An 11,935-nucleotide genomic window follows, 5' to 3' on the forward strand; every position below is an offset into this window, starting at 1 on the left:
ACTTAGCACTTGTATGATGGATCCTTTCCATCTTTTGCAGTCAATCTCTGAAATGGCCTCTATGTTTTTAGTCACATGTCTCATGAATAATATCACCTGAATTTATATTTTGTGATCAATCTGTTGATCTCTGTCTTTTATTCAAAAGTTTAGTCCATTTGCATTTACTGAAATTAATGAGATACAAGACCTTTTATGCCATCTCATGTTTTTCATTTCATCTGCATGATTTCAATGGCTGTCGTTCACTGTCCACTCATGTCTGGAATCCACACTAGCATGTGTAACAAGCCCCAGGCTGCTGCCTGGCAGGTGGGTCTCCTTGGGCCTCTGCCCTGAGACATGTTTTCAGAATCTATTTAAATTGCTCATTTCTAGCATCTTCCTTCATGTAGGAATTATTTTTCCATACCCAGCCTTTTGCAGATATTAAGATTCTGTCCTGCTTTCATCATAGCTTGTCTCTGGACCCCAAGCCCCTTGTCTTCATGCAGACTGTGCTTCTTTAGACACCACCTGTTAATAGGATTCCCCCATTGCTTGTTGTTTTTTTTTTTCAGGAAAACTCCTAAAAAGGCAATTACTAGTGTTCTTGAGACATTAACTTGATGAGTCCTTTTCAAATCAAGTAATCTATTAAAAACTGTATGGGTTCTCCAAAGTACACCGCCCCCCAATAATCCTAACTTTTTGAGAAAAGTAAACCAGATTATGAGAGAGTACTTATACTCTCAGCTCTTGCAGGAGGAGAGGAACTGTCTGACACTGGAAAAGTTTACAAGACAAGATTTGTGGTGAAAAAGAAAGCATGATGATAAATAGCCTTTGCAGAAGCTCATTAATATCACTGAATATCATTGAATCATTGTTCTCCAACCACTGAGGAACATATGGAGAGGCAACATCACTTGGCTCAGTCATTCCAAGCTGCTGATAACCAGAAACAAAATATACAGTAGCAGCAGGGGAAGCAGAGAGAAGGTAGAGTGACTTTCATTCAAAATAGGAACAGAAATGTAACGTTGCAAGGCTTTACTTTGAGAAAGAAATATAAAGATTAAAATTTTTAATTACAAAAATTTACCATGGAGCATAAAACCATGAGTAATTGAAGAGACATACCATGTTCACAGATGGGAATATAATTTTGGACTTAATGTATTTTCAAACAAAACCCATATAAGAGTAAGAATACAAACAGTAGGTTAGATAAAAGTACTAAATTTAATGAAGTGAATAGGTATACTCTGGCTATATTTAAAAAAGGAATTTTCTTAGGAAATATACACTGCAGTATTTAAAGATAAAGGGCCATGATGTGTACAATTTCAGAAAAAATATTACATGTATATTTAGTACATGCATACTCTTTGTATTCTTTCAACTTTTCTCTATGTTTTACATCTTTATTACTAAAACAGAAAAAAATTACTAGGTTATAAAAATATTACCCCTATAAAATAAAAATAAAATTCTATGAAAACAGGGCAATCAGAGAACTGAAAGATTCTAAAAGTCATTAAAAATAATGAATGGTGAACACCAACCAAGTACAGGGGTGACTGGGCATCTCAGTCAGTTAAGCGTCTGACTCTTGGTTTCAGCTCAAGTCATGATCTCAGGGTCCGGGGACTGAGCCCTGCCTTGAGCTCTGTGCTGAGCGTGGAGCTTGCTTGAGATTCTCTCTCCCTCTCCCCCGTCTCTCTCCCCACTTGCACCCTCTTTCTCTTTCTCTCTCTTAAAAAAAAAAAAAACTAACCAAGTACAGCATTTCCTCCTTTTACTACATTACTTTTTAATTCTCTCTCTTCTCTATACACTGTTATAATTTCTAAAGAACAGTCTTGTTCTCCAATTGATTATTTTTTATAGCATTTCAAATCTCTGAAAATAATAATAATTTGTTTAAGTTGTTTTTTTTCCCTGCCTTAGCCCTGAGATCATTTTTTCTCTTTTTGTTCATTGAGTCCTTCTTCATCACATTGTTGGATTTCCAAAAAGCATCTTCTCTTCATTGGTTATTAGTTCACATTTTGAAATAAGGCATGTAAGAGGAGCTTAAGAGGGGCACTTGGGTGGCTCAGTCAGTTAAGCAGCCCACTCTTGATTTCAGCTCAGGTCATGATCTCCAGGTCTTGGGATCAAGCCCTGTGTCAGGCTCTGTGCTCAGCAGGGAGTCTGCTTGAGGATTCTTTCTCTCCCTCTGCCCTGCCCCCTGCTCAGACACACACTCTCTCTAATATAAATAAATAAACTATTTTTTTAAAAAGTGGCTTAAGGAACAAGATGATGATGGAACTGAAGCTGGGCACAGGCAGTGGACGTGGTCCTGCCCAGAGCCCAAGACAGCAGTGAACATCTACTCAACGTCAGTCACCAGCGATAACCTAAGTCAACATGACACGCTGGCCTGGATCAATGAGTCTCTGCAGTGGAATCTGACGAAGATCAAGCAGTTGTGCTCAGGGGCTGCCTATTGTCAGTTTACCGACATGCTGTTCCCTGGCTCCAATGCCTTGAAGAAAGTGAAATTCCAAGCTAAGCTTGAACATGAGTACATCCAGAACTTCAAAATACTACAAGCAGGTTTTAAGAGAATGGGTGTTGACAAAATAATTCCTGTGGACAGATTGGTAAAAGGAATGTTTCGGGACAATTTTGAATTTGTTCAGTGGCTCAAGAAGTTTTTTGATGCAAATCATGATGGAAAAGACTATGATGCTGTAGCTGCCAGAAACTGCAGTGGCTCCCTCCCTCGTTGCTCCAGTTCTGAACAAATGGAACAAACCCCTCAGCTCTAGCAGTGAGCTCCACAGAGGCCCATCGCAACACTCAGAACTACTGCAACCCCTAAGGCTGGCCGGGGGTGGGGGAGTGAGAAAGAATCCTGGTGTGGGCACCGGGGATGAAGAAGCAGCTGAACTGATGGAGCAGGCCAACGTATTGAAACTCACCGCCGAACACTTGGGGAAAGAAAGAGACTTCCACTTTGGAAAGCTAAGGAACATTGCATTGATTTGCCAGGAGAACGAGAGGGAATTGCAGAGGATGGTGGACATTCTCTCTGCCACAGGTGAAGGCTTTGTGATACCTGATGAAGGGGGCCCACAGGAGGAACAAGAAGAGTATGAACAGCCTGGACCAGCAGAGCAACATCTGAATTCTTCACTCTAAATCATGTGTTTAACTGTAAAATACCACCTTTTCTTATTCTTAGAGGACTCACTGGCTTCTTTTCACGAGCAAACAGTACCTCTTTTTAAGGTTCACTTTGCAGAAGTTTCACCCCTTTTCCAATTAGTTTAAGTTAGATTTTACCCTGTAGCAGAGTAGTATTAACATGTGGTTGGGTCACCTAGGGAGCAAAGAGGCTGACCACGGGGCTCACTGTGTGGACACTGGTAACACTGATTGCCGGAGAAGGTGTTTTTATGTGATACACTGAGGTGGAGACCTCAGCAGAGAAGTGTAAAGACTGATTTGAATTTTAAGCTAATGTGAAATCTTGGCAGAGAACGTTTTAATAAATAAATACCTTAAGAGTATTTAAAATATGTTTCCGTATGTCAAAATATAAAATGTAACATGATGGGAGCTTTTACATGTTCAACATTGTGTCTGAGAAGGAGGAAGGGCTTGACCTCCGGACCTTTGGAATCTGCTGTTCACAGGCCTAGCAGAGCTGCTCGAATCCTCAAAGACCTAGACCTCGGCCCAAAACGAAAGTTTAAAAAGTTTTTCTGTAAAGCCATTTGGTGTCCTTGACCAATAGTATCCTTGCTCTAAAAAGCAAGAAGCATTGTTGCCTGGATGAATAGAGGGTATGTTTCAGCCCTGAGATGTTTGAGTTGAAGAGCTTGAATTTCACCAAACATTTCTCTGACGATTTTTCCAGTTATCCCTGAAATTTCTACGTATTGTGTTTTTGGGAAATGAGGTCTGTCCGTTTTTTAAATCTAACAATTACTTTTGGGGACTTGCCCACATCTCTGGGATTTGAATGGGGGTTGTGCCTCATTTTGCTGTCTTTTAAGTTTACATTGAACATGTTTCTCTTCTCTGCTCCCCTCGCCCACTGGGGACTCCTATTTGGCTCCTTAAAAGTTTGCTGCTTAGAGTGGAAGTTCAGCAGACCAGTGGTCATGCTGCAAGTTCTTTCTGGACCTCTGGCAAAGGGAGTGACCAGTGAAGGCCATGGCTACCTTGAGTTCTGCAAGGCTGGGTCTTCGTACCTGCTGTCCACCGCCCCCCACTGTTATCAGAATACTTTGCCAGTGTGTTAATCTCTTGGAGATAAAATTTGTTAGAGTGTTACTAAATGTTAATTTTCTTTTGCAGAAGATACAGTACCATGTCTAAATTAATTATTAATATTTAAAATATTTCATTCCTTAACTTTTCCTCATTTGCTTTGCCCCTAGCCTGTTCAGTTCCTTTGTTCAGCAGAATTCTGCAAAATATGTGTCACCCATTACTGAGATTGTTCAGCCCCTGATGTATTTGTATTGATTTGTTCCTGGTGGTAGCTTGCCCTAAAATGTATGTAGAAAGCAAATATTTTATGATAAAATTGTTGTGTAGTGCATGCTCTGTGTGGAATTCTGAGGAAAACCCAGATTCAGGGATTAACAATGCCAAATAATGCAAGTAACCAGCCATTGTTCAAGTAACAGTGGTGCTATTTCTCTTTCGTGGCCTTTTAGACTTTTGTTGCCCTAAAATTCCAGTTTATTGGGAACCCATTTTCCACCTGGTCTTTCTTGACAGGGTTTTTTTTTCTACTTTAAACAGTTTCCAAATAAAATTCTATATTTCAAGAGTGTCATGTCTTCTGAAGAAAAAAAAAAGTGGCTTAAGAGACTGTAGCAGTAAGAGGCTTATGAAAAGATGAGCTTTGGGCTTACTTGACTGACAATTCACTGGAAATATCATAACGTGAAGTTTCTTTCTTTAGGTGACTCATATAGCCAAAAAGCAGACTTTCAGCCTTTTAGTAGGGGGATGGGGGGAGGGTATGGTTAATAAATTGATGCTCACATTCTATTGTAGGGAAAGCCAACCATTCAATAAAAATGCTTAAGAAGGTTTCAATTAATTTCCATAAACGTACAAAATTTTAAAGGACTAAATAAACTAATTATATACAGTCCTTCAAAACAATGTTTTAGGACATTTAGTGACAAAACAAAATTGTTTATCGTATGTGAAATTTCAAAGTAGTTACAAATTAGCCTATTCACTATGATCTCAAACCTCTAACGCTTTCTATTTATATCTATACCTACATATATATCTTCAAAGCCTGGAAGGAAACAATGTCGCTCAAGCATCTAGAATACAACAAAGGTGATCTTTTCTCCTCTTTCTGCTCCAAATATCAACTGACAAATCTGCGGTTGGCTTTAAAAACACAGCAGTTAAATGAAATCCGCATGAGGAGCTATTAGTCACAACAGACCTCTTGAAGTTAGTTGAGTGACCAAACATTCTCGCCCTTTGTTCATCTCTGCCAGGTTTGTGGTACCACCTACCGTCAAGGCAACACAATTAGTTTTCAATCTCATTTGAACTGCTAAACCCACTTCTCAATCTTTTTATTTACTTATTTCTTATTCATTCATTTTTATTATTTTATTTTAATTTCAGTATAGTTAACATACAGTGTTATATTAGTTTCAAGTCTACCATGTAGTGATTCAGCAATTCTATACATTATTCAGTTCTCAGCACAGTGAGTGTGCTCTTTTTTTTAATGTTTTTTTTTAAAGATTTTATTTATTTATTCGACAGAGATAGAGGCAGCCAGCGAGAGAGGGAACACAAGCAGGGGGAGTGGGAGAGGAAGAAGCAGGCTCATAGCGGAAGAGCCTGATGTGGGGCTCGATCCCATAACGCTGGGATCACGCCCTGAGCCGAAGGCAGACGCTTAACCACTGTGCCACCCAGGAGCCCCATTTTTAATGTTTTTTTATGATATTATGTTAGTCACCATACAGTACATCCCTGGTTTCTGATGTAAAGTTCGATGATTCATTAGTTGCATATAACACCCAGTGCACCATGCAATACGTGCCCTCCTTTCTACCCATCACCAGTCTATCCCATTCCCCCACCTCCCTCCCCTCTGAAGTCCTCAGTTTGTTTCTCAGAGTCCATAGTCTCTCATGCTTCATTCCCCTTCTGATTACCCCCCTTTCTTTATTCCTTTCTTCCCCTACCGATCTTCCTAGTTCTTATGTTTCATAGATGAGAGAAATCATATGATAATTGTCTTTCTCTGCTAGTGAGTATGCTCTTAATCCCCTTACCTATTTCACCCATCCCCCACCCACCTGCCCTCTGGCAACCATCAGTTTGCCAAATAATCTTTAGTTAGGAGTCGGTTTGGGGTTTGTCTCTTTTTTTTCTTTGTTTTGTTTCTTAAATTCCACATAGAGTGAAATCATATGGTATTTGTCTTTTTCTGACCGACTTATTTCATTTAGCATTATACTCTTTAGTTCTATCCATGTTGTTGCAAAGGGCAAGATTTCATTCTTTTTTATGGCTGAGTGATATTCTCTCTCTCTACACGCACACACACACACACACATACATTCTATATACATCCATATATATACATGATGGAATACACACACACACACACACACACACACACACACACACACACACAACATCTTCTTTATCCATTCATATAGCAATGGGCACTTGGGCTGCTTCCATAACCTGGCTATTGTAAATAATGCCATGACAAACATAGGGGGGTGTGTATCTTTTCAAACTAGTGTTTTCGTACTTTTCAATCATTTTACATGGCCTTTGCCATCAACCTTTCTCATTTCCCTCAAGTATAATTTAATACTTAAGAATTCATTTAAAAAATTGAAACAATAAATTTATATCATATTTCACTTAAAAGTGAGGAGAACAGAGACAAAGAAAGCTCTCACACTTTCCACATGATCTAAATCTTGGACCCATAAACACTGGGGTATTCAGATGTTGAGATGGGAACGCTGACGAAGACAGGGCACTCTCTTCCGTGGGAGAAGAGGGTTGTCTGAAGTATTCCCCTCATGCTGGTGCACATACAAGCCCTTCCCCTCTGAGCTGGAAATGACCACGGGTACTTGTCTTGCTGTGAGAGGAGAAGTTTTACTAACCACAAAGGATGACAGTTCATAAAATGTGTACATAAGATTAAGATATTTTCAGGTTTCTAACCCGTGCAGAATCTGTGGAGTATACATTCATACAGTCAAGCCTATGTGTGGATGTTTATTTATAAATTATTTATTTTTATTTACTAGGCATCTACTTCATAGATTCCAGGCATTATAATAACTACTGAGAACACAGAGATGTCCACGCAGACCTTGCCCATTAGTGATCTGACAGAACAGAACTGAGCAATAACAGTGAAAATTTCTATCTCCTGAGAGAGGGCTGGTCCTGGATAGGGGGGAAGTGAAGGAAGATCCAGGCAGACCCATATTCATTTACCTCTTTTGAATAATGGAAGTGGGGATCATAAAGACTGGCCCAGGAGCTATGAGAGGCAGTGTTGCATAAGGCCTAAGCATGTCCCTCTAGAACCAGACTGCTGTGTTTGAACTGTGGCTTTCCCATTGACTAACGTTGCAACAGCACGCAAGTGAACTCCCCTGCACCAGTTTCCTCATCTGTAACTATGAACGATGATTATCATACCTCCTCAAAGACTGTTGTAAGGACTCGGTGAGCCAATATTCATAAGGTATATAGAAAGATCCTAGGCATATAGTAAGTCCTCAATAATAAAAATAGAATAATAGAGGGGCGCCTGGGTGGCACAGCAGTTAAAGCGTCTGCCTTCGGCTCAGGGTGTGATCCCGGCGTTATGGGATCGAGCCCCACATCAGGCTCCTCCGCTATGAGCCTGCTTCTTCCTTTACCACTCCCCCTGCTTGTGTTCCCTCTCTCGCTGGCTGTCTCTATCTCTGTCAAATAAATAAATAAAATCTTTTAAAAAAATAGAATAATAGAAACAAAAAAATAGAATAGTACCGGTCACTTCGTACTAGAGTTCTACCACTCCATTAGGCTCCCTGAGAAAATAAATGAGCCCCCAAACAACTGGGGAGGCACCCGTGCACACTTCCCCTACCCTCAGTCCTATTTCCTTCTAATTCATTAGTATACCATGGAATCTTTGTTGACCTAGAAAATGTAAGAATCAGCTACTCTTCACTGGGTCTGGTCTCTAATCAATTTTCATGGATTAGAGGCAGGATCAGGGACACAACTGGGTTATAAATGATTTTATTTGACTCTGATGTCCATTTGACCCCTTATTAAGGCAAGAACTTTGTCCTGGATTTTCCAACTGGGAAACACATTAAGCTCCTGATATTTATATTCATATATTTCTTGCAATACTTGCTAGTGCCAGGCCACCCCTAGTTTGAGATCAATGACCTGATTTGTGACTTTGGGATCTGGAGTGATATCTGTCCCCTCATCCTACTGCTGATCCTATCATCTCCCTTTGAGATTAGGACAACCTTGTAGAGGCAAGGGCAGGGAAGATACACATACACACAAAGGGGCTTCCTACAACTACTTCCTCACCCACAACGCTGACACCTACAGCTAACACGCAACTCTAACACTTAAGTAAAGACATCGACATCGATGACAAAGAGACTTCACAGGAGCTGTTTTCAGGGATAACGGTTTCCTTTCTGGCCAATGAGAGAAGTAGGTGTGAGACAGCATCATTTGTCTCTAGCAGACTGAATTACTAAGAAGGTCAACAAGAAGCATAGAGCTGCAATTACGGGGGGAAATCACATAAAATACACATACCAAAAAATGTGTTATCATTAGGAATTACAAACATCTGTGAGGTCATATTGTAATAGAATTACTGAAAAGAGGTCCCATATTCTAAGATTTATAGTAAATCCAAATGCATTAAGCTTGAAAGAGTTGACCACATGAATTTAAGGAAATATCAGCAAGCATAGATGGGCAAAAATAACCACTATACTCATTTTCTCTGTCACCACACTTATCTTTCCATTTTGTAATGAATTTTCTAGTATACTTTACTTTTTTTTTCTCTGATTATTCCTTTTATCATAGAACATTTTCTTGTTATGTGGAGACAACTGTTACATAAATACTACTGAATATACAGCTTGAAAATATAACAGAGCTATTTTCTAACACCAGGATCAGGGCAACGATGGAACAAGGGTCATTCAAATACAATGGAATGTCCTAGCCCACAATCTTGAGCTCTTTGATACACACAGAACCTCAGCAGCCACACCAGTGATGACAAAAAGCTCTTCTGCAGATGGGAGGTGACATCACATGCCTCTGGAAGATTCAATCAAAAAGAAGGCAGATAAGAAAAATACATTTGGAGAAATAGGAGCGATGTTGTTTAAGGGTACAAACTTGCAACTGTAGATAAATACGTCCTGGAGATCTAATGCACGGTATAGTGAATATAGACAAGAATATTGGCTTATAACCACCAAGCATGAAAAAATTGCAGAAATTTTTGTATTTGTGACAGACAGAAAGAGTAAAATATCAAAAAATGAAATTAAATATATGGAGAGAAGCATAAAAAAATTAGGAAATTTAATAGAGGTCCATAGAAAATATAGATAAATGGAACGATATGCCCTGTTCCTGGATAGGTTTCTAGATTGTCTCTCTCTCTTTACAGCTTTATGGATATGTAATTGACATACACTCAACTGCTCATATTTAAAGTGAATAATTTCAGGGCACCCGGGTAGCTCAGTCGGTTGAGCATCCCACTCTTGGTTTCAGTTCAGGTCATGATCTCAAGGTCCCGGGATGGAGCCCTGCCTCACACCAGGCTCTGTGCTCAGTGCGGTGTCTGTTTGAGGATTCTCTCTCTCACTCTCCCACTGCTCCTCCCCCACTCACCCTCTCTCTCTGTCTCAAATAAATAAATAAATCTTTAAAAATATAAACCGAATAATTTCATGAGTTTTGACATATGCATACACCCTTAAGGCCATCACCACAATCAAGATAGTGAACATATCCATCATCCCTAAAACTTCTTTGTGGCTCTTTGTAAACAGTCTCCACCCCCAATCCCCAAGCAATCAGGAACTGCTTTCTTTCACTGTACATCAGTTTGTATTTTCTAAAATTTTAGGTAAATGAAATCATACAAGAACTCTTTTTACTGTCTCCTTTCATTTAGTATAATTTTGAGATTCAACCCTCTTATTGCATATATTAATGATTTCTTCCTTTTTATTGTTGAGGAATAGTTCATTAGATACGTAATATAATTTCTTTATCCATTCATCTGTTGGTGGATATTTGAGTTGTTTCCAGTTTTTGGCTACTACAAATAAATCTTCTATAAATACTCTGTAGAAGTATTTGTATGTATCTATATTTCCTCTTCTCTTGAGCAAATAGTTAAGAATGGAACACTTTAAAAAATAGGGTATATTTTGTTTATCTTTTTTAAAAGCTGCCAAACTATTTTCCAAAGCAACTTTGGTGCCATCTTATATCCTACCAGCAGTGTGAGAGAGCTCTAGCTGTTTCACATCCTTGCCAGCGCTTGGTACAGTCACACTTTTTAATTTTAGCTATTCCAAAGAGAACATAGTTGCATTTTGTTGTGAATTTAATTTGAGTTTTTATAATGGCCTATGATGTTGAGCATTTTTCATGTGCTTATTTGCCATCTGTATATCTTCTTTGATGAGAGTGTTTTTCAAATCTTTTGGCCATTTTTAATTGGTTGCTTTTCCTCTTATTACTCAATTATGAATGTTCTTTAGGTATTAAAGATAAAAGTTCTTTATCAGAGATTTGTAAATATTTTTTCCCACCCTGTGGCTTGTGTTTTTATTTTTGTAATAGTATCTCTAGAAAACAGCTTTTAATTTTGATATAGTTCAACTTACTGATTTTTCTTTCATAATTTGTGCTTTGTATTTGTTAGTTACAAAATCTTTGCCTAACCTGAAGACACTGAGATTTTCTCCTGTGTTTTCTTACTGAATTTTTATAGTTTTCACTATTATATGTAGGGCTACGATCCATTTTGAGCTCATTTTTGTATGGTAACAAATTTGCATTGTTGTCGCTGATTAAGCTTTTTTCTGTCAGTTCACTGAGGACAAAATCTAGGCGGACATCTCTGTATTCTCAGTACTTCTTATAATGCCTGGTATCTACTAAGCATGAGACAAGGGTCTAGGCTTAATTTTGTTTATAGATTGTCTAATTGTCCCAGCACCATTTGTTATAAAGATTATCATTCTTCCCATTGAATTGCCTAGGCGCCTTTGTCAAAAGTTGATTATATACATAGAGGACTATGTCTGGAATCTCTATTCTGTCCCATCTGTCTATATATCTTATCTTTAAACTCATACCACACTGTCTTGATGTAGCTATCTAAAAACATCTTAGGGGCACCTGGGTGGCTCAGTCAGTGTCTGCCTTCAGCTCAGGTCATGATCTCAGGGTCCTGGGATTGAGCCCTACACCAGGCTCCCTGCTCAGTGGGGAGTCTGCTTTTCCTTCTTTCTTTACCCTCCCCCCTTGTGTGTGCACTCTCTCTCCCTCAAATGAATAAACAAAATCTTTCCTAAAAAACTTATAATTTTTTAAGATATAAGGTACAAAGGTATAAACCTTCCAACTTTATCCTTTTTTAAAATTACTCTTGCTATTCTATGTCCTTTGCATTTCCATATAAATTTAAGAATAAGTTGATTAATTTCTTCAATAAAGTCTGCATGGATCTGAATTGCAATTGTGTTGAAGTTACACATCAATTAGAAAAGAATTTATATATTGGCAATGTTGATTCTTACAGTTCTTGAACATGGCATATGTCTCCATTTACTTAGGTATTCTTTAATTTCTCTGCAGT

At 38.7% G+C, this 11,935-nt stretch overlaps 1 pseudogene; it reads left to right on the forward strand.

Annotated features, from left to right (window-relative positions):
- The first annotated feature begins 234 nt into the window (after positions 1-234).
- Positions 235-3,174, forward strand: LOC123791055 (microtubule-associated protein RP/EB family member 1 pseudogene; annotated as a pseudogene).
- The last annotated feature ends 8,761 nt before the right edge of the window (positions 3,175-11,935 follow it).

The sequence above is a fragment of the Ursus americanus genome, chromosome 32, assembly GCF_024610735.1.
Source record: "Ursus americanus isolate L20-20 chromosome 32, mUrsAme1.1.p, whole genome shotgun sequence".
In the NCBI taxonomy this organism is placed as follows: Eukaryota; Metazoa; Chordata; class Mammalia; order Carnivora; family Ursidae; genus Ursus; species Ursus americanus.